Source organism: Trachinotus anak, unplaced genomic scaffold, assembly GCF_046630095.1.
Source record: "Trachinotus anak isolate AG129_WGS33_773 ecotype Australia unplaced genomic scaffold, CSIRO_AGI_Tana_v1 ptg000007l, whole genome shotgun sequence".
NCBI lineage: Eukaryota > Metazoa > Chordata > Actinopteri > Carangiformes > Carangidae > Trachinotus > Trachinotus anak.
In genome coordinates this window covers 22,310,987-22,334,216 of record NW_027273858.1, presented here as the reverse complement: position 1 = coordinate 22,334,216, position 23,230 = coordinate 22,310,987, and the positions used below count along the sequence as shown (strand labels likewise).

Genomic DNA, 23,230 nt, shown 5'->3' with positions numbered 1-23,230 from the left:
GCTTTTCATCACAACAAAAAGTTCAAATGTAAACTCGCCTCCTGAGGCTTCGACAAACTAATGACTAAACAAGGACTTTTTTTAATCACCTCCATACGTCCACCTTCATCTCACCGAATCAGTCCTCTCTGAAACGATAGCCCAACCTGTTATACAGTACATACAGCGCCTGCTCGCTCTGCCCTTCCTCCTATTGTATAAATATATGATTAACTAAAAAAAGACATCATTTGTTTGGCTTGGTGCGGTCCCCGAGTGTGTTGTTTTGGCCCCTTGTACAACACAGAGAGCGTTTGTTGGCGTTAACTAGCACACGTGTCGAAAATAAACACCTCGCTCGACAACGCTCCATTAATAACACGCTTTCCCTTTGTTGCCCGCTTGTTTCTGCTGCTGCTGCGTTTTGTTACTTCGCTGTCTTACTTTCCCTGTGTTTTGTAGTGCCTGTGTGCCTGTGTGTGTGTGTGTGTGTTTGTGTGTGTGCAGAATGCCTTAGTGTCTGTCTATGTTGTACCTTGCTTGTAGTATGAATATAGAGATGTAAATGGTTTAAGTCAAAGTCAACCACAGTGAGATAAAGTAGTTTATTAAATAATGGATGTCATTGTAATGTCCTCTGAATTCACAAAGACTTGACTGTGTCTGTTTTGTTTTTGTTTGTGTGTGTGTGTGTGTGTGTGTGTGTGTGTGTGTGTGAGTGTAGAATGAAATTTTGCATAATGGAATAGTAGAACTTCTGGAGTCTTACATCATAGCACAGAGCAGACTGATTCTTCATTGTGGTTGGAGTAAACTCAGCCGACAGACAGCTTTCTGTTGAGTCTTAGTTCATTTTAGTGGCGTCTGATGAAGACAAACAAACTTTTTTTCCTTTTGTGTGTGGCACAGTGCTCAGGATTGAAAACAGAATTACTTAGTTAGTTAGTTAACAGCTTGGATTTCCAGTTAGACAACAAGAAAGACAATTTATCCAGCAAGCAGCATGTAAGTATCTGTTTTATGAACTATTCATTTTATTTTTATTATTTTTTTAAGTTGATATCCGATCATAAGGAAAACTTTTCTTTCATGTTTAACCCTTAGAATATGCTAAACTTTGTTAACATTTCCAAACTCTGCAGTCAGAATATAAATGACTGCATTATATTGTGTTATAGTGTGTTGCAGACAGGTCAGGTGTTTTAATTGTTTACTGCTCATAAATCCTTCATGTAACAAGGACTGTAGGTCACAGGGTATCCATTTAAACATGTTTGCATGATTGGATTTGAAAAGAAATTTGAAGATGTTTGATTACTGCAGCCCTCTTCAGATCACAAAACTCTTATGTCCCTACTGACAGACCTTTCATTTCATATGCTGCCTAAACATAAATCATAACTAACGTCATTATTTTCAGTTTTCTACTTCAGTTCAGGAAATCAGACAAAATGCAGTCAGAGGGCCCGACAGTGACCTGCTCCAGGACCTGCTCGTGCTCTGAAATTTACCCAGCTGAGGCTGAGCCGACCAGGGACTGCAGGGGACGTGGTCCACAAAGGTCTGGTCAGCTGCAAAATAAATTGGAGAAGCTTCTCTTTGAAGTATGTGTTTATCTGCCAGGCTGACTGGAAACACACACATCACTTTGTTGTGTTGTTTTATTGTTTAAAAGTTCAGCAATTACAAGCAGCAGACGGAGCAGAAGATTCTGACTGAATGCAACTAGCATTTTACTATTAACAGAGCACTATGATGTTGACTCATGTAAAACCCAGAGGTGTGAAAATAACTGATGTAATAAGTAATTGGGTCTTTGTATTTCATTTGTAATTTGTCCTCAAAGAAAAAAAACAACAAAAAAAAAAAAACACATTCACTGATACGATTTTTCAATTTAACCAATCAGTTTAAACTTCCAAATTACAGATTGATATTGGCCTAATGAAACCAGGTCTAATGGAGTTGATTATGTTTAGGAGGTACAGACAGGTTAGTGTCCTAGTTCCCTTTATTTGTTATCATTAATATAAGAAGGGCACAAATTTAGTAAGACAGACCTTTGTCTTCAAACTGACTCTGTGGATATTGCAGAGAGTCTGGTCAAAGTAGAAAAGAAGGTGAAACAAGGATGTGAAGTTGCTGTAGATTTTTTATTTTTTTATGCTTACGTTAAGAACTTGTTTCTTTTTAAATCAGAGCTGACATTCAGTATCAGAAGCTGCTCATGTTTCCACTGTTTCGTGCAGGACTGTAAACCTCGTACGGCACAGAGAGACTGGTCAGGCTTTCGCAATGAAACACATCAAGCAGCAGAGCTTGGCCAGCGCAGCAGAAGTCCAGCAATTGTTGGTGGAGCGCGACATCCTGACGTTCACGGACAGCCCCTTCGTTGCTGCAATGTTTTGCTCGTTTGAAACAGAGCAGGATTTCTGCATGGTGTTAGAGTATGTGGGAGATAAGTTTCTTTAACTGACCAGGGACAGTGCACTAACTATTAAACATACCATCACTGGACCGCACAGATCTGGCACACTAAACATATCATCTGACACTATCTGTCCTTATGTCTCTCTCTGACCTTGTAGGTTGGGATTGTGCCGCCTGGCTTCAACATCTCGGGGGTCTTTCAGTGGACATGGCTCAGCTGTATATTGCTGAGATGGTCTGTGCAGTGGAGTACATCCACAGTTATGGTGTCCTGCACAGAGACCTTAAACTCAGCAAGTAAGTCCTCAACTTGTCCTATTAGGACAATATTTACCACATGTTTATGTTTTTCTATTTGTGGTTTCTGGCATCAACTCAATAACTGTTTACGAAGTTCTACTCTCCTTAGTTACTGTTGCTATGTCTGCCATAATGTCTTTTCTTGCTATGTGCAAATGCAATGTCTAACACAACCAGTGGCAGATCAACCAGTCAAAATACATTTTCAACAATTCTCTCAGTTTTGATATATTTTACTAAATCTTAGCTTCAGGTTTCAGGTTGGTATCTAAACTAATATGAAACTTTTCTCTGCTTCCTCCCTTTGCAGTTTGTTGATCAGCTCCACAGGCCACATTAAAGTCACTGATTTTGGTCAAAGATCAGTACAGGAAACATGGCAGCAGAACAAGTCTGCACTGAGAGGACTGTTAGAGAGTTTACTGACAGAGAGGTTAGTTTCATTCATTCTTTAACCTAATGTTTATCTAGTCTTGTATGCGTTGTACGGCTTGTTAATCATTTTCCTCTCCTTGTGTATTTCCCCAATTCCACAAATTGCAGGTACTCCACTTTTCATCTCCCCAGAAGTGTACATGGGGATGGGCTATGGGAAGCCCGGAGACTGGTGGGCTGTGGGCGTAATTTTATATCAGTTCCTGGTGGGCTCATACCCCTTCTTCGGAAAGTCACGCGACAGGTACAGTACAGGTGTCCGTCTGTCTGTGGACAGATTATGCGACAGTGATAGACTCACAACTGTTCAAAGTCCAGTCACGAAACTGAGGTAACTTAGGTAAAGTTGACATCAAAGACTTCGATAACATCTGTCCACAGTTAGACAGACACATAAACTCCTGCTCTCAAAAGTTCTTGTTCCTGTTCCTGTCAGTACTCGTGCGGTAGCACGAGTACTGACAGGAACTAGGAAACGAGATCACATCTCTCCTGTGTTAGCCTCTCTGCATTGGCTCCCTGTAAACTCTAGAATCGAATTTAAAATCCTCCTCCTCACCTACAAAGCCATTCATGGTCAGGCACCATCGTACCTTGGAGAGCTTATAGTTCCCTATTTTCCCAATAGGACACTTCACTCTCTAAATGCAGGTCAACTTGTGGTTCCCAGAGTTTGTAAGAGCAGAATGGGGGGCAGAGCCTTCAGCTATCAGGCTCCTCTCCTGTGGAACCAGCTCCCAGTGTGGGTTCGGGAGGCAGACCCCCTCTCTACCTTTAAGATCAGGCTTCAAACTGTCTTGTTTAGTAAAGCTTATAGTTAGGGCTGGCTCGGGTATGTCCTGACCCATCCCTTAGTTATGCTGCTATAGAGCTGGACTGCTGGGGGATTCCATGATTCACTGGGCGCTCTCTCTCTATTTCTGTCTCTCTCCCCCTCTCTCTCTCGATAACTTCATGCCATTAACTTTGTATTTTTTCTCTCCCGTAGTTTTTGCTTCTCCTCTCTCTCCCTCTCTCTGTCCTCATTCTGCAGGTATCTCTGCCCCGGGAGCAGCAGGATCCAGATCCACCACTACTCATCTTTACTATTAACCACTGTTATCTGTCATTATTATTGATAACACCATTACAGACACATCTGTTCCTGGTCTCTCTCTCTCTCTCTCTTCTCTCCCCTCTCCTCCCCCTCCCCCTCTTTCTATCTTCTCCTAAACCCAACCGGTCGAGGCAGACGGCCGCCCACCCCGAGCCCGGTTCTGTTGGAGGTTTCTTCCTGTTAAAAGGGAGTTTTTCCTCCCCCCTGTCGCCAAGCGCTTGCTCTTTGTGGGAACTGTTGGGTTTATTCTGTAACAAAGTAAGGTCTTGACCTTACCCTGTAAAGTGCCTTGAGATAATGTATATTATGATTTGGCGTTATACAAATAAAATTGAATTGAATTGAATTGAAAAACCGACTCTGTGGTACCTCCCGCCACAACAGGTGTCTCCAGGACTGCATGTTCAATGATGACACACACACACACACACACAGATTCACAAGGTGAAACCAACACCTATCACTCTACTCTTTTCTCTGTGGCTGTGTTCGGAACCGCTCTCTAACCTACAGCTTATTACATATTCATTGAGTATACACTGTATACTACCTAGTAAATTAACAAATTAGCATGCCATTACCAAGCTGTGTTCACACTGAAGTGTACAGCCAGTATCCCAGAATGCATTTCACACAAACTGGCAGTGACAGCGATGAGTGGCGGGGATTTTAGAGAGGGCTGAAAGCTGTTACAATATTCACTAATAACACTGTTAATAGGTCACTTTTCATAGTTTGAGGATTTGAGAGGTCGGGGTCCTCACCCCTGTCAGCGAGGTGGAGGATCGGTGTCTGTTCAGTTGGTTGCAACGTGCAGGGATTCGCTCACTGAGTGACTGATTTAAGTCACTTGTTCTCAGGAGGAATGGGGTGTGTTCGAGACACAGCTGATTCAGGTTGCTAATGCTGCTAATCTGTAATGTAATACTGCAGATTCCCCAGCTTGTTGCTATTACAAGCTGCCATTGATTTTATCATCATAAGTAAACTTCAATCAACTCTTTGATGAGTTCACCTCTGATTCAGCAGTTAAAAGGAGAGTTGAGAGAAAACTATTCCGGGGGTCCATGCAATGAAACCTTACATCATAATTCAACACAATAATATAAATTAAGATCCCTAAGGGATTAATAAAATATCTATCCGTCTTGATTCTGCATTATATTGTGTTTCAAATCCAATTTATTTTGTAATTCGTTAAGCAATTTGGGTTGTGTTATTGTAGACTTGTAAACTTTTGATAGTGAGTAAATGAACAAGAAGGTAGAACGGAACTCGTAAATAGGCCTAATGAAGTTTAATTGCAAACATAGAATTGAGTCAACTCAGAGTGAAATGAGGAACAAAAATTAACTCTTGAACTCAAATAGAGCACACAAACACATGCACAGTGATCAGAAGATGATCAGATTGAACTGTGGACAGTGTGTGTGACTTCAGCCTCGTCTTGTCCACACTTGAGCATCATTGACTCCAATGCTGTCCTGTATGTATATGCATATACTGTATATATATATTATATATTATGTATACAGTCTGTGTGAAAGAGGGCTAGGTTGCAGCCATAGAGCCCCTCAATTCCAACAACAAAAGGCAGGATCGTCCTTTCCTTCCAAGACGTTTACATTAATCCTGGAATCTCTGCACATGCATCCTTCTACTGAAATACATTTGTGTGATTGTGTGTTTTTGCATTCATGTCAACCCCAGCCAGGCTATTTTGGGTTTCTGGCATTCAGGAAAAACTTCCAGAATGTCACAAGAAACAAATAACCCTTGCAAATTCACTGCCCCCCCTGTAAACAACAGAGACCAAAAAAAAAAAAAAAAAAGAAGAATATGAATATGCAAATACATCAGAGAGAAGTGAGTGCTTGTTTGAAGAACTGCTGCTTTTGTTTCTAGCAATTAATAGCACAAACAACTGCTCTGTGTCTCTCTGTCTGCCTGTCTCTTTCCGTCTGTCTGTCTCGCTCACTCGGTCTATAAATATGGTTAGCACAGTGGATACAGCTCTTTCCTCACCCAGCTCCCCGGATGGATTGAGATTAGCAATGGAAATGGAAAATACATAATGCAATAATAATAATGCTAGTCAGATGGATGGATTTGGAATAACCAACAATTCAAAAATGAAAAAAAAAATTACATGATCAGCTTCTGAATTGTTAATAACTCCTACGCCTCCAAAGATTATCTCTTTCAAAGTTTTTATGTAAAAAAACTTTGTTTTTTCTTTTACGGCTTCATAAAAGTGAAAGCTGAGAGAGCAGACGAGTCTTCTTTCCTCCCTAATGGAGGCAACATGGATTCACCTTTTCGGCCCAAACCACATTCAAGTGTTAGATCTAAACTTCACAACTTTACTGAAATATGAAAAAAGTGTTTTGGCTCTTTCATCCCTAAGATATTTAGAATAAAACATTAAAATAATAAAAATGTGATGTAAGTTTGAGTGACCTTATGTAGATATCTGCTGATACCATTTTAAAATCAGTATTTAGGGTCTGTTGTTGTACTTTATATTTTTGTGACCAAGCCCAGAGTAATGGGTTTGAGTGCTACTGTAATTTTTCAATACACAATCATCACAACAATGTATTGTTTTTTTGTTTTGTTTTTTTTAATGTCAGCAACATTCACAATTACACAAAACTATTGTCTCAGAAAAGCCCAGTACTTAACAAGCACGCTGAATTTATGCCATGAATAGTTTTTATTTATCCATTAACTTCATGCAAAGTGCAATGAACAAAAAACTGACCTCAAATCAGTTTCATGAGGAACTGGGCAGGTAGAGGTTGTTCTAAGCATCTTGCAGAACCTGTCTCAGTGTCTTCTGTCTCTTCATGTGATCCCAGATTGATTCCATGATGCTGGGCTCTGTTGGGGGGTCAGACCAGCTCTTGCAGGACTGGTTTGTTGTCCTGCTGCAGAATGAATCTGGAACCAATCACTCGCTCCCTGATGATACTGTGTGATGGATAAGAATCTAAATGTATTTGCACAGTGATGTGTGTATGTTTACCATTTTAACCATCATAGCTTATACAGTAGTGTGCTAACATTTGCTTATTAGCACAAAACACAAAGTACAACTGAGACTGATAAGAATCTCATTAGTTTTGTCATAAACCAAAGTTTATTGACAAACAAAAAGATTAAAAGCACCAAAGTGATTACATTTCATCTCGAGGGGAACACAGATATCTGTACTGAATTACATGGTTGTCCCTCCTCTCAGTCAAAACCATCGATTTAGACCTCGTAGTGGTGCTGGAGGAAGGAGATCACCCGGTTTAGTCAGCTTCATCCTCTGGAGACCGAAAATGCCTGAACAACATGGTATGGCAACCCATACAATATTTCAGTCTGGACCAATATGGCAGTACATCTGCATGATTGCATGATATTACTGGCCACACAGTTGTGACTGAACCAACAAATGCTAGTTAACCTAACCCTGCTAATGGCTAAAGGTGCGTTTGACCTAATGAATGCAAAATTTACTGAAGCAGCACAAGTTTAGGCAAAGTTTAATCTTTGAAAATGTTTAAAACGCAGTCAAAAATTTGTGCAGAACATTATACTCGTAGCTAGCTGCAGCTCATGTCCGTACAGCTGGCTGCTTGTAGCAAATACATTCAGACTGTACAAAGAGTCCAGTGGTGGAATGTGCATGAATTAAGCGAGGTCCCTTCATGCTCCATACGAATGTGGGCCACCTTAGCACCATTTTTTAATCTAAATTCAAACTTCTGCGCCAGAGGAGTTTAGCTTAGACACCTCAGTCCTCAGTCCTCATATTATGGCAGATAAACAGCAGAGGGTGGGGAGGACATGCCCTGTCACATTTCATGAGAAGCTGAGTGCTGAGAGAACAGGGCATCTGTCCGCCCTGCACAGGCTACTCCTCAAATATTAATAATGATAATGAGCAAAGGGCTGACCAGGCCTGGGGCCCACAACTAGCATCCTCTTATTAGAATAACCCCTGCAACTCTCTGTGTCACACACACACACACACACACACACACACACACACACACGCACTCAAGTGACTACGTGCACGAGCACATGACAGGCAATATGCACATACTGTATATGCACACGCAAATGTATGCAAGCCAACAAAGACATATTATTCAAAAGATGGCTAATGTGAAAGCACACAAACGCACACACACACAAATTGGACAGACATGCAAATGGACACCCAGTGGGACTGAGAGGAGGATTCCCCTCTGGCCAAAAAGCCCATACTCTCCATCACCCCTACCCCCCTCCCATACCCCCCTGACCCATGTCACACACAATCAGCCTCCCAGTCCAACACACACACTTCAAGTCTCCCTGTCTCTTTCCAACACACCATATTACCCTGCTGTACACACTATCTGCATCTCTCCCACGCATCCAGACACACACACACACACACACACACACACACTGAGACATGGAGGGTGCCCTGCCTCACCCCTGGACCCCGTCGGTCATTAGTATGGAGGCCTGTCTGTGTTTGTTTGGCTTCTAATGGACCATTTAAATGCAGAATATTCACAGCAGACAGGGCCATCCTCGGGGACAGCGCGCACAGAGGCCTGAATATGCTTCGGCTCCATTATCCTGGAGGAAGTTATCCTTATTATCATCACACAATGCCACACTGACTGGCAATGAGTTTGCGTGCTCTGGCCCTCAGCTGGCTCTCTCCACTCTTCATGAATGGCTGTGAACCAATGCCAGGTTTGACCACCAGAGCCTACAGCACCTGCAGCACGGCCTCCTTTACCCCTCACTGTTCCCCATGACATGACATGTAATGATATTATATGTTATATTAAACTTATTCACAGTTGCCCCTTTGCACAGACAATACTTCACAGTCTTTTCTGTCAGTGATTTATGTCACACGACCTAAAATTCTATTTGTTTTACAAGATAGCTCTTTTTTTTTTCATAGGTTCAGCCATCATTCTTAACACTTAGCTTTTATTTTCTTTGCTGAGTTCTGGGGATTTCATGACATCCAAAAAGCTTCTGTTTAATCATACAAATACCAAAATTCTTACTCACTTGGTTCCTTTAAATGTCTGTTGCATTTGGCCCACCAGTTTCGCGGTGCTGCCTTAATCTACCGTAGCTGCTGTTTTTTTCGATTTGAATTATATGATAATAAGCAAAATTTTAGGCATGAAAGTTGGAAAAGCTTAAAGTTTTTCCAAAGATTTCATACTTTATGTTTCTTGGACTTTTTGTTCTTGAATCCATCTACAATTTATTTTGATTTTTTGCAGCTGTAAATTGCTCTTCCATTTTCTTTTTTAAAAAACACTTTTTACATAGATACTAGAATTACCGCCACTTGGTTGTGGTTGTATGCCTGAGCCAACCAGCAGGAAATATGGTCACAATCTCTCTGCCATATATGTCACCTATATTATAATCACATATATACATCCTCTGAATATATGAAGATATAAATTTCTAATATATATGAAATACCCATAGTAACATTTGCATACGTATATATCATAAGAAATATCTACATGATGAATTTTTATATGGTATAACATGCTGCGACCATATATGTTAAGAATACATTTTTAATTTACATATGAAAGTTTATTAAAATGACATACATATAAAATTTTTTATGCTTATATTTGTTTTTCTTTTTAATTTCTCATTAATTTTAAACATGTCTTACTTCTCATTCTGGGAAAGTGGTCTCAGACTTTTGGAGCCCGCTGTGTACAATCTATTGACAGGCTTTTGAATGGATACATATTTTTGTAACATATGTCTACAATATAAGCATACATATATAAACATGCATATTTGTGTGGTCTAGACACATACATCAATATATCAGAATTGTTCCAATTTCTAATATTTTTCCTATATATAATTTTTACATATGTGATTTTATTTTACATGTGTATATGTAAAATGTTATATATAGAAATTCAATATATTTAACATTTGTGTATGGGTGGTCTTGAGATGTTTGCTGAGGTCACTGTTACCTTGACCTTTGACCTTTGATCATGAAAATGTAATCAGTTCGTCCTTGAATCCAAGTGAATGTTTGTGCCAGATTTGAGGATGTTCCCTTTGAGATGTCATGTTCACGAGAATGAGCTGGACAGACGGACAACCTGAAAAACATATTGACTCAGGCCCTGTAGCGGCGCGGAGCCATGAAAATGCTCAGGATTAATATGAGGTGCTGAATTATGACACTGCTCTGCTGTTGGGTCGTATATCATGTGTCACATAGGAAATGATGCATTTTTAAAGGTTCACTGTAGAGTTTTGTCTTGTTCCACAGAATTTTCCACAATAACAAGAATGACATTTTGAAGAAAATAGTGAATGTTTCCATTGTTTTCTTTTATATTCTGGGATGATGGGTCACAGTTAAACATATAGCATGTAATGACAGAGTATAGCTATCATCAGATTCAAAGATGCTGGTCAATAACCTTCAGGAGCAGCTTTCTGAGCTCTTAAACTGAGAGGATTATGACAAAAGCTTTACCCAGTATTCAAACTCTGGACCTGTGGTTTATGAACAACTGTGAAGGGTAAAAAATGAGAATGAGATTGACACAATGAAGTCGAATAGTACAGTATTATCCGTCTGGGTTTTCAGTGATTGTATTGGTATAATTTGGTTACAGCCTTCAAAAATCCATATCAATCAAACCCAAAGCTGGAGCTGAATACTGCTGTTTCATTATCCTCTGCTACAGGCAGATACTGTCTGTCTACTGCAGCACATCAGGTCTGGCCTGCTCTTTTCACTCCGCTCTCTGATGGTGTTGTCGTTTGTGTTTGTATCAGTGGATGTTTCAAAGTGTTGTGAAGCCTCAGAGTGAGAGTAGGTGTTGCTGTCCAGTTAACATCTCTGTGAGTCTGTCTCTTTGTCCTTCCTCGTGGTTAATCTTATAAAAATGGGAGCGACTTTGGCAGGAGGCCGAGCAGAGTGCCATTCTCTGCCGCCGGCTGTAGATTAGCATAATGTTTTAGAGTTTAACATGTGTGCCTGTAAATTGTGTGTGTGTGTGTGTGTGTTTTGAGTGGGAATTTGGGTTTGTGTATGCTTCTGTGTGTGTGTCTGTGTGTGTGTTTGTGCATGTAAGTGAGGTGTTGAAGTGTGCAAATATGTATGTACATGTACATTTTCCTGTCAATGTGTGTGCAAGCGCGTGCGCAAGTGTGTGTGTGTGTGTGTGTGTGTGTGTGTGGTATGTATGCTCAGTGCTCTCTGGGGAGCAGTGGTGGTGGTGGAAGAGGAGGGCTGGAGGGAGGCTGCTGGCCCAGCGGGAGGCTCCAGATGTGGGGCTACTGAGCTGACAGGCCTGGGCCCCTCTGGGCATATGTGTGCCAACCACAACCTCTCTCGCTTTGCAGCAGCTCCTTCTGCGGTCTGGTTATGGTGTATGGAGAGAGAGAGAGAGAGAGAGAGAAAGGGAGACTTTGGGTTATGAAAAAGGAAGGGAAAAAAAGATATAAAAGAAAGAGGGGAGGTTGGGGAGAAGGAAACCAGAGAGAAAGTAAGCCTCTCTCCAGGCTGATATATCTGTTGCTTTGGAATCTGGTTTATGATCAGAAAGTTTAGATCCCTTAAATTTTTATTTTCCACATTCAGTAATCCAGGAGGAGTTGATACAAGTACAATACATGTTTCCAACACTCAGCCCATCTCTGTTAAAGCTGCTCTCCAACAACTCCAAAGCCTCCAAACTCACATCCCCTGTGTACACTCACCATGCACTTTATTAGGAACACCTGTACGCCTGCTTATTCACGCAATCAGCCAATCACAGATTGACAGCAGTGCAGTGCATAAAGTCATGTAAATACAGGTCAGGAGCTTGAGTTAAAGTTCACATCAGACATCAGAATGAGGAAGAATGTGATGACTTTGATTGTTGGTGTCAGACAGCTGATTTGAGTGTTTCTCAAACTGCTGATCTCCTGGATTTTCACACCCAACAGTATCTAGAGTCTCTACTCAGAATAGTAGCAGTAGATGGTAGACTCAGCATTTGGCATTCACAGCATATTCCCCTATGTCAACAGTCCAGGCCGGAGGTGGTGTCATGATGTGGGTAAGTTCACCATCTTCTAATGGCTACTTCCAGCAGGATAATTCTCCATGTCACAAAGCTTCATTAACCTGACAGTGAGTTCAGTAAACTTCAGAACCTCCCCAGCCTCCAGACCTGGATCCAGTAGAACACCTTTGGGATGTAGAAGAACAGGAGACTGGCAGCTTGAATGTGCAGCTGACAGATCTGCAGAAATGATGCGATGCAGTCATGTCAACGTGGAGAAGAGTCTCAATAGAGTATCTCCAACATCTTGTGGAATCCATGACACGAGGAACTCAGACTGTTCCTCATAAACCACTCAGCCAGTGCGTTTTCAAACAAATGGCTCAACCTTGTAGTAAATGTGTTTTCTGGCCGATAGTGGGTCTGGTGTGAGGTTAACAAGCAGTGGAGGTGCTAAGTTTTCTCTGGACAGCTCTAAATCTGTTTTTGTATCTGGATTGACCAAGATACACTATATTAAAACTTATTGGTGGACAAGTTTTATTTTGGGGGGAAGCCTAGTCATCTCCAACTGAATACGACCCAAGTGATTCTTATTGTTAATGTAGGCTCACTAGCAGCTACCTAACCAACCGCAAAGACACAACATGCAAATTTGAAAACTTGCTGGAAAACATATTCCTCCTCTTTTAGGTGCATCCCCCACCTCTAGCTCTTGTGCCAATCAAGCACATTTTCCCCTTGCACAGTTCTTCACACAATCCAGTGTTTTTCTCTAAAGAAAGAATTTCTCAGTTAAAAGCAGTTTTTTTTCTGAAACAAGGCCAGTGACGGACCGTAATCCCAGCGATGGCTACGGGAATCTGAGTCAGAAAAGTTAATAAATACTCCAGTCCTTAAACGTTGCCCTTGCAAAGCACTAAAACCCAACCCCCTCCAAACAAACTGCTCCATCATCACCATTAGAAGTTGTGGCTTTACTGGGCAGCTGTGGACTTAAAATGCGTCCAAGAATGTGAAAATACAACAAGATGGTGTCAAAGAACATCCAGATCACAGTGTTTATTTGAATTTCAAAAAAAGGTTACACACATTAACAAAGCAATTCATGGACTGTCGCCTCTGAAGCAGCAGTTGTAGGCTGCCTTATACTGAATCAGTAGCACAGTGTAGCAGAGCAAACAGCAAATACAAAGCATTTCTTTAAAACTTTTTTTTTTTTTTTTACAGTAATAACCCCTCATAATCCTCTGTGGGAGGTCACGTTCAAAAACCCATGTGCTAAAGATTGCTCCTAGACACTAGTGCAGATGTATACATTTTATAAGCCTATATGTTCACACCAACACACACAAATACAACTGCTATAAAACACACACACACTATTGTGCGGTGTGTGTTGTGTACAGTGCTGTGTCAAGCCTGCAGCAGTTCTTCCAGTGAATGCTATCTGCTCTTATCTGTATGTGTGACTGGCCTGGTAACACTGGGCCTGCTCCATATGCCTTATCACTGGTACAGGCAACAACCCCCCGGATACACACACACACACACACACACACACACACACACACAAACCCATACACACACGCACAGACATATATGCACATGTGCACAGGCAAAGTCAGTGGCAGAAAACCTGCAAACTATCAGGGAAATGATCAACTTGAAGGTAAAGCAGTGAAGGTGGTGTGCTGACTGAAAGGGTTAGCTGCACTTCACCTCCGTTAGCCACAGCTCCAGGGAAAAAAATGGCTCCACATCTCACTTATTGTTGGCTGTGGTCATGTTGGAGTACATTCTGCAAGGAAATAAGGAGTTCCCCTGCAACAGTGTCAGCCACGCAGTGGAGAAGTGAAAAGCTGAGCGAACTGTGCCCTCCAGATGGTGCAGGGTCATCACAAGAGAAATAACAACATAAGGAAAATCAATTACATTTTCAGGCCATAGATTGCATACAACTGCCAAGGCTGCACCATTTGAATCTGGTATTAAAAGATGTCCATTAGCAATTATGAGTCTCCATCCGTATCCAGCTCTGCATTAAAATAAACATATTGATGTGCAGTCATGGGACACTTGCTAGATTTTCTTCATGCAGTAGTTCATTAGAAAAACAAACAAACTGATCAATATGATATATCTGTTAAAGGAGCAATTTGTAAGTTTTGTAATTGCCAGCGTTAGCGTTAACAGCTGTTTACTTACAAGTCTTACAAAGAGCTTCAATACAAGAGGTTTTAATATGTCCTGTAGCCTGGATGCTACAGTGACTTTCTTATTGGAAAGTGACGAGATGGGCCAACCATGCTGTGGCTAGCTGGTTAGCATGCTAACTTCAGTAGAAGAAAAGAAGTGATAGAAACAGAAGCAAAACAAAAGGGCTGATTTCCACTGCTGGAGACACCTCTTGGTGAGTAAAGCTGTTGATGCTAACATTAGTTATGTAGCAATGGCAAAACTTACAAGTAGTGCCTTTTATAGAGTCAGTTCGCCCAAATCACCAAACCTCCATTGTGACGTGGTGGACAATGGGCAAGCAAACAACTACAACCACACAATACACAGAGCCTCCCTGGTGGAGCTACAAAGTCTGAACCTCTCCAGTCCCCCTCAGTCTGATCCAGTGAATCTGTGGCTGCAGGGCAGGAAACCTCAGTTTACCAAACCCTGTTTTGCAGACTTGTTAGTCACACTGAACATATGCACTGGGCTTATATTTAGTTTCAAATTTCTGCGAATGAAAGAGTTTAACAGAAAGAAATGACAAAGAAAATAAAGGTAAACTTATAAGACACCATCTAAATAAGCGGGTTATGGGAGACTTAGGAAATATTTGGTCAGCCCACCACCACCGCACGCAATGTACACGCATTTACAGACACACACACATGTATACTGCGTACTTTGTTGCCCCTGGTGTGCTGGAGATGGGCGGAGGTGGGGGGGCAGCGCCTGGGGCCATATGGCAGAGACACAGACATTTACATAATGTCGTATTTTATTTAATTAGCCATTCTAAATGCAATCAAAAGCTGATGAGTGGCTCTGAGTTGCCTTGCTGATTGGCAACATGATAGCGCTCTGACCCCAAACACAGCCACGCGGCATCCCAATGATGCAATATTGAAACCATCCCTGTGCTCCAACAGAAACCCAATTCACACACAAGAGTGTGTGTGCGTGAGAGAGGTAAAGAGAGAGAGAGAGAGAGAGAGAGAGAGAGAGGGAGAGGGAGAGTGGGTGTGTGTTCATTGTTTTGTTATTGGTTGTGAGTGAGAGAGGAAAGTAACTTCATCATTTAGTAACTGAGAAGGGGTGAGTGAAAAAGGTCATCTGGTAAAGTGACAGAAAAGAAAAGAAGAAGGTAGAAGAATAAGAAGAAGAAGAAGAAGAAGAAGATAACGGAAAGAAAAGATGGTGGGAAGGACAGATGTGACAGAAAGAGTGGGTCAGCCAGTGTGTGTCACATGGTGTGGGTTATATTTGGGGCACTTGGCTGGCGTGATGGTCCAGGTGTGTGTGTGTTTCTGAGAAACAGGAACTAGACCGATAGACCAGTCCTTTAGGACCAACCTGCTCAGCCAAGTGTCAAACACACAAACACACACACACACACACAAACACACACACATACACACTAAAACTGCCATCCCAGAGAAGAGAAGCGTTGGTGGGTAGAGGGACCAGGTCCCCTTGAAGAGGAAGGAAGGAAGCAAGACCTAACGCCACTGTGAACACACACACACACACGCACACACGTACACGAATGACTGCACAAGCTTGAATGCACATGTATAAACCCATCAAAGCACACACAATACAAGCAGGTGTTCATGCACACATCCACACACATAGTCTCACACACATAGTCTCACACACACACACACACACACACACACACACACACACACACACACACACACAGACACACATAGCAGTGCTCTCAGCACCAAGTCAAATAAACAGGGCGTTTGAGCAGGGCAGTCAGGTGCTGCATGGTTTAACAGGGCCAAAGTGTTTTAAAGAGGCTGCTGAAAGGTGCTCAATGTGGAATGGGCTTTTTTCTGTTGGAATAAATCACTCTCTGTCATCCTCAGCTCACAAAACCTCCACGTTAAAAGCAAAGTTACTACGATACATGCTATGAAACATTCGAGCTGATGCAGTCACTGCTGCGTGGTCCACCTCAGAGAGAGTTGATAGCACATTTGAATATTAAATATGCAAATGCCTGTACACAGTTTCATCACAATCCATACAATAATTATTCAGATGTTTCAGGCTGGACCACAACAGTGGATCAACCAACCAACACTGCCTTCCCCAGAGCCATGTCACCAGCATGGCTAAAAATACCAAATCATATGGGATCTGTGAATACTGGGCTGCAACGCTAAAGCCCTGACAGTGGCCCCTGCAGACTGTATGTTCATTACACCACACAAAATAGGTCAGAAGAAAAACAACTCATTCAAATGTGAAGTTGTTATTCTCTGACTCTTACCAGTTAATTGTTCTAAAATCTAAAGGTTTGAGCTGAAGGTCACGTGACAGTAGAGAAAAGATCTTTAACATCAAAAGGGTAAATTCCCCCCCCCCCCTCCTCCAGGGAGCATGAATGTTCTCAGCAAATTTCAACCTTAACCTTACATTACTATATCTCAAGAAAGGTTGTGCACTGTCCAAAACTGAAAGGGATCATCCTCTTTTCAAGATTCAAGATTGAATTTAATCATTATGCGACACAAAAGTGTATAATGAAGGTCCCTTTGTGTTACTCACAACAAAACCCAAAACTTTAAAAAGTGAATGAATAAATAAGTAAGTCATAAAACTATTTTCGTAATCCAGCGTGGAGGTTGAATTCAGCCGTCTCTCTTTTGGTGTCCTTTCAGCTCTGTTGAGCACCTCGTCTCACGGACATCACTGATCGTCACTGATGCTCAGTAGATGTGTACCGATGATGTTCTGGGCAGTTTTAATCACCCCTTGCAGAGCCTTCCTTCCAGTCTGTTTGCAGTTAGGATGCTTTCCATTGCTCCGCTTCAAAAGAACTCAGCATGAGAAATTAGGCTTCTTAAGTTTCCTTCAGAAAAACAGTTGAGTTTTGTGTGATCACATGACAGGTTCACTGTGCTGTTCGCCTGCTCCACCTCAGCTCCACTGATGTAGACAGGGCTGTGTGCTGGCCACCCATGTCAGTAGATCACAATGTCAATTAGATAACATTAGGTTTTGGCGTCAACTTGATTTTTATTTCCAACCAAAATTTAACATTAGAGTCTTCTCAACTTCTTCCTGACATGACACTGATCTCCAGGTTGGTTGTGTTGACGCTGAGCAGTAGGTTGTCATCTGTGCGCCACGCTGCAAGATTGTTGATCTCTTCCTTGATATGAATTTGTATCATAATTCTCATCAAAAGTGTCGCTTTGATGAGTTTCCCCTTCCTCAAAAGTGTTGGCAAGGGGAAACTGTGACCTAATGGTGATACGAGGTAAAAGGTCAGGGTGTCATGAAAAACACTGTGAGACATCCTCTGGGAATCATGAATGTTCTGGTCAGTGATGGTCCAGATAACTTGCTTTGTACACTGTGTACACTGGCAATCATCACCTTCCTCAGACCCTACTACCAGTGGGGTAAAATTGAATTAGAGCTCCCTGTCAGGGGATAACTTAATAGATGACATATAGTACAATAACAGGATACTGTACTGGTGTGTTGGGTTGAACTGTCTCACTAACAGACATGCTCCCTGTCACCTGTTTTGTCTCTGTCACATAGAGGCTAACACGCTCAAACACACAGGCACGTAGTCTTCTAAGGTTCTGGTAGGCCCCGCTATTGTTTGCAGAACCAGCAGGGATGTGGTCATTGTGTTTTGGGAAAGACGGGTGGTGGTGAGTAGGGTTGGAGAGGGGGGGGGGGGGTTGGGTGGGGGTGCTGTCTGGTTAGGAATTGATTCAGTCTGGGACTGAGACAGAGGTGGAAGGTTGTAGCCTTGACGGTGACCCCTCAGCCGAGACAGTGAATGTATGTGTGTGTGTGTGTGTGTGTGTGTGTGAATCTGCGCGTGTACAGTTTTCATAATCAACTCTGAGGACAGATGCTTTCTGTTTGCACATGCACGCTGCACAAATTCTGCTTCTGATATTTGCATTCATACACATGTTCTTTTCGTTTTTTTGTTTTTTTTTTTGGTAACAGGAGGTGTGCGTGTGTGTTGGTCGCATGATGAGGTGTGTCTAATTAGGACAGGAGGAAGCGCAGGAGGAGGCGCGGGGTCAGTCCAAAAGGAGAGAGGAGATCGATCAGGAAGGATACCCCCCACTGCCGCCACCACCACCACCATGCCCGTCACCTGCTGCAGATAACACACACATGAACAGATAAGTCTTCTTTCTATTCTCCTGCACCACAAAATACACACAAACATCCAATTACAAACACATATTCTTTTAATATAGTTCATCATCTAGACAAAATTACAGACAAAGCACACAAACTCAGTGAGCGTCCACTCTGTTTGCCGCACGATCTCTGGCAAAACCTGAGGTTCTTCTGCACTGACACGTGATAGACAAGCGCATTAACAAGTAAATGAATACAAAAGAGATGTAGGCACACAGTGAAGGACAAACACTGTGCAAAATGACCTCAACACACACACACACACACACACACACGTGCGTGCGCACATGACCACAAACACACACACAATCTAAATTACGGGTGCAAATTGGGTGAAGGGGGAGACGCAGGAGGGGGTTGGAGGCAACTGAAATGGAAGAGCCCGACTGATCAATACCGCTGGAGATTTTCCTCCCTCTACTCTCCTCTCAATTGTCATGCTCCCTCCAAGCAATTAAAGACTCTCTGTGTCTCCTATTCACTCTACCGCCTCTCTCTTTCTCTTCCTTTTTCTTTCATTCACCTCATCCCCTGTTTCTTTGTAGCACAGAGCCCAGGTTTCTCACCCCCTCTCTTCTGTCTCTCACGTTTTCTTCATCCCCTCATCATTACAGAGACACACCTCTCACATGCATTGTGCCGCATTGCGAGCGAGCTAACAATGGTCCACAATGCAAATAAAAAGAATCAGAAAAAGTTTCAGTAAAGTGGGTGAACTTTCTCTTCTTTACTCAAGTGCATTCCTCTGATGGTCAGGCCTGTAGGTATTGCCTGCGGAGCACCACATGTATCTTGCACCTAAGTAGGTTAAAACAAGCCTTAAAAAAGAGTTTGCAGATCCTGACCCAGTCCTTTGCGCTACTGTACCCAACACCTGCACTTAACAGTACCTATAAGTAAAGGAAAAAAACTGAGGCCGGATCACGTGACTCACTCATGAAAAATGAGTCCTTAAAGAGAGAGCAGGAAACAAGGGTTTTAGAAAATAACCATAATTTTGTGTTGTGGAAGCTTAAATTTACATCTAACATAAATTGACATAATTTACATTTATATTTAAATTAACATCTAAAAAGATGTTTTCATGCAATAAATGTTTTGCGGAATATGCTCAGAATGTCACACTGAAATAATTCTGTTTTTGCTGTCTTCTAAGGTCATTAATGGTTTAGAGGTGCGCACTTTCACGAAGTCTCCTCTCAAAGGCATTCTTGGAGTTGGACTAAGCTGTGCACTCAAGAAGTCATAGAAGTTGAAGTGTAAAGAATAAAAAAGACGACTTGAGAGACCTCTGTACATGGTCAATCATTGTGCAACAATGGGAATGAGTTTCTCTTTTTTTTTCTTAAAGTTACAAAAATTGGCAACAGCCCCTGCTCTAACATCGGGAAAGTTCAGGGAGCGGTTCAGACGCTGTTAGTCTGACAGACACTTTGTTTGAAGCTTTGTGAGGCTTTTGTTCTTGTTTGAAAGAACTATTGTGGAGAAGAAAATGCAAAAGAGAGAACGTTGCTTACAAACAGAAAATGGATGTTAGACGTCTGCAACTGAACTTTCAAAAAATAGAAGCAGCTTTTAAGTTTGCAAAGTGGAATTTAATGGTGTGAAATGTTAAATTGCGAAATGTTGTGTGTGTGATTATATGTGCAGCAGTCAGATCTGGCAGGGAAGAGACTGGCAACATTCAAAAATGTGAAAAATCAATTAGTATTTTAAAGAGAGAAGTGTTGTGTTGCATTGCAAACACAGTCATGTGACCTGTGGATTTGCTCCATGAACACCAGCTACACAGTTTTCACTCTCAGTGTGCAGATCCTCATTTTGCCATGAGCTCCACACACCAAGCTGTGGTTGGGCTTTGATCAGCTGCTCCGCCAGTTACCCACGTATCCATTTGAGCCCAGCTGAACTGCTCCATGAATGGAGTAAATGGGAAATGGCTGAAAAGCTGTGTGGATGTGTGTGTGTGTGAGTGTGTGTCACAGGAGGAGACAGACAGATTTTTAATTTATTGTATATATATATATATATATATATATATACAAACATAATTATATCATAACTGTTATATGTATGTGTGTGTATAGTGTATGTGTGTGTGTCTGTTCCATCTGTCCATCTGTGACCTTGCTGTGAAACAGGAGACACTGCCCATCAGGTGTGTGCACGGAGGCACACAAGCACATTTCCACACAAACACCCACACACCTTCAGCCACCCACAGACACGCACGCACGGCAGGTGGCCACAAACAGAAGCGTACAGATGCGAGGTCAGGCTGTACACAGCAGGTCAGCGTTGGCTTTGTGTAACTCAGCGTGGTACCAACAAAGATTAGCACCAGTGTGTTGAGGTAACACTTTGCTAAAGAGCTGGTACAGGGGTATTGTAATTACCCATTGAACCTTAACACCCACAGACACACACATCAAAGCCAGAGGACGCACTGGTTTAAGAGGGGAGTAAATGTGGATGTTACCGATTGGCTAAAATAACAAACAGTGCGAGCAGCTCTGTCTGGGGTAAATGGAATAAAACTCGTGTCAGTAAATCGCGCTACGTTGTTGTTGTCATGGGTGGATTGAAGTATCTTCCCATTCTTTATCCCAGCAGAAGAGTCTCTCAGCGTCACCCGGGCTCCCGTAGGTGTTCGGGGTGGGGGCACAATGTCACTAAGAGAGAGAGAATTGCATTGTGGTGCTCTGAGTGTGACGCTTCGCCTTCACAGACAAATCGATTAGAGACAGTTCAGCAGCATGGATGCTCAAGGCATTTCACATAAAGAAAGAAAGGGAGAGGGAGAGGGAGGGGGAGGAGGGGGAGGAGGGGGAAGAGGAGGAGGAGGAAGGAGGAAGGTGGCGGAAGCTGGCCCTCCCCCAGCTCATTTTAAGGGACAGGACTGCAGACTAAATGCTCACACACTTGACAGTGTTTACAGTGATGCATTGTTTAGCTGTTTTGCTTCCAAATGAATGCTTCTTACGATGTGATGTGAAGTGAAGTGATGGCATCAGTGTAACTAACAAAGTGGTGCAGTGCTCGTTCGTTGCTCAGGTTTCCTTGGGGAGAGGTTTTAGGATTTTCAACTTGTATAATAATAGTTGTGTAATATTCAACCCTCTGAAGCCCACGGGAGCATATACATTCCCAAATATTAGTGGTTTTTAGAGAAGGGTTGTCACCCGCCCTATATTTGAAAAATGCTGCTGCATCCCATACTGAATCAATACAGGACAGGGACTGATAGTCCTGTAATGTAAAACCAAACTAGACATCCACTTTTTCTCCCTCCTTGACTTTCCTCTCTAATACTGATTGTAAATCAGCACATTATAAGAACATGACAGAGTGTGTGTTGGCTATCAGGGGTTGGGATTTTCACATAGAAGGTGGCAACACTATTTTAGAGCATCATTACTCCGTCACGGTTTAAGGTAGAGACGTGTCGTTTGGTTTGTCTGTGTCCCATCAATGAATTGGACACTCCCATTGGCTGCAGTGGGTGCTGTCACAGCCAATCAGGGTGCCTCATTCAGAGGCTTGGCTGTCAGTTTCTTGTACAACTAAATGTAAACTAAATGGATGAAATGCTGTAAGGGGAAGTTTATTGTTGGGACAAAAAAACAGGCAGAGAGATTTGGTCAGTAAGATATTTAGTGCAGCAGACGCTTTGGAGCTGATTTTTTCAAAGAGAATTTAGAAAAAAAAAAACAACAACAAAAAAACTAAGCATAACTCATGAACTGATAAAGATGGAAACTTCAAATCACCTCTAGAACAATCCAAACAAATGTTTGCAACTTTCTGTGTTGAAGTTTTCTTTAATTGTCTTGGTTTGAAGTGCTCTTATCTTTAAAATAAGGAAAAATTCAAGGCTCAGTTTTTGTTTTTTTTATAGTGTACTGTCCCCTATTACAGTGTACATACCTACAAAACAAGATGACAATGTACAGACAATAAAAACTGTTCATTATGCTGCTGTGACAGAAAATGTTCCAGAAGGGATGTCTCACAACATTTAAGCTGAAATATTTTTTTCAAACCTAAGTTGTTTTTTTTATATATATATTCTTAAATGTAACAAATTAATATATTGTATATTCAGATATAATCTCCGACTCGCCCGCCTACACACACACACACACACACACCACCTCGGATACACACCTCCCCTTTGCCCCGTCTGGGCTGAAAGGTCAGTGTGTGTCTGGGAAAGCCATACGGGGATCCCTGATCCCCTTAACTAATTAAATGTCACTTGTATTCAGAGCATACACACACAGAGACACATATACAACACACACCACCTACACCTCTATACACACACTTTAACACAGGTAGATTTCAGGATATACAGTATCAGTTTAGGTACAGGAGGATTATTAGTGGCAGATGGGTTAGTGATGAAGCTGCAATAATATGATAAACACTTTCTCTTACTCCTGTCTTTTTATATAAATGTAGACAGAGGTGGCGTCAGCGTCACTATGCAACACTGCATTAACCT

At 42.0% G+C, this 23,230-nt stretch overlaps 1 long non-coding RNA gene across 5 annotated transcripts; it reads left to right on the top strand.

Annotated features, from left to right (window-relative positions):
• Positions 1-705: 705 nt before the first annotated feature.
• On the top strand, positions 706-4,548 carry LOC139622455 (uncharacterized). 5 transcript variants are annotated; one of them, XR_011691275.1, is made up of 4 exons: positions 706-984; positions 1,400-2,706; positions 3,020-3,142; positions 3,253-4,548. It is a non-coding gene; the product is annotated as an uncharacterized lncRNA (long non-coding RNA). The 5 variants fall into 5 exon arrangements; XR_011691277.1 differs by having other exon boundaries at positions 708-1,971; positions 2,229-2,706; XR_011691276.1 differs by having other exon boundaries at positions 714-1,540; positions 2,229-2,706.
• The last annotated feature ends 18,682 nt before the right edge of the window (positions 4,549-23,230 follow it).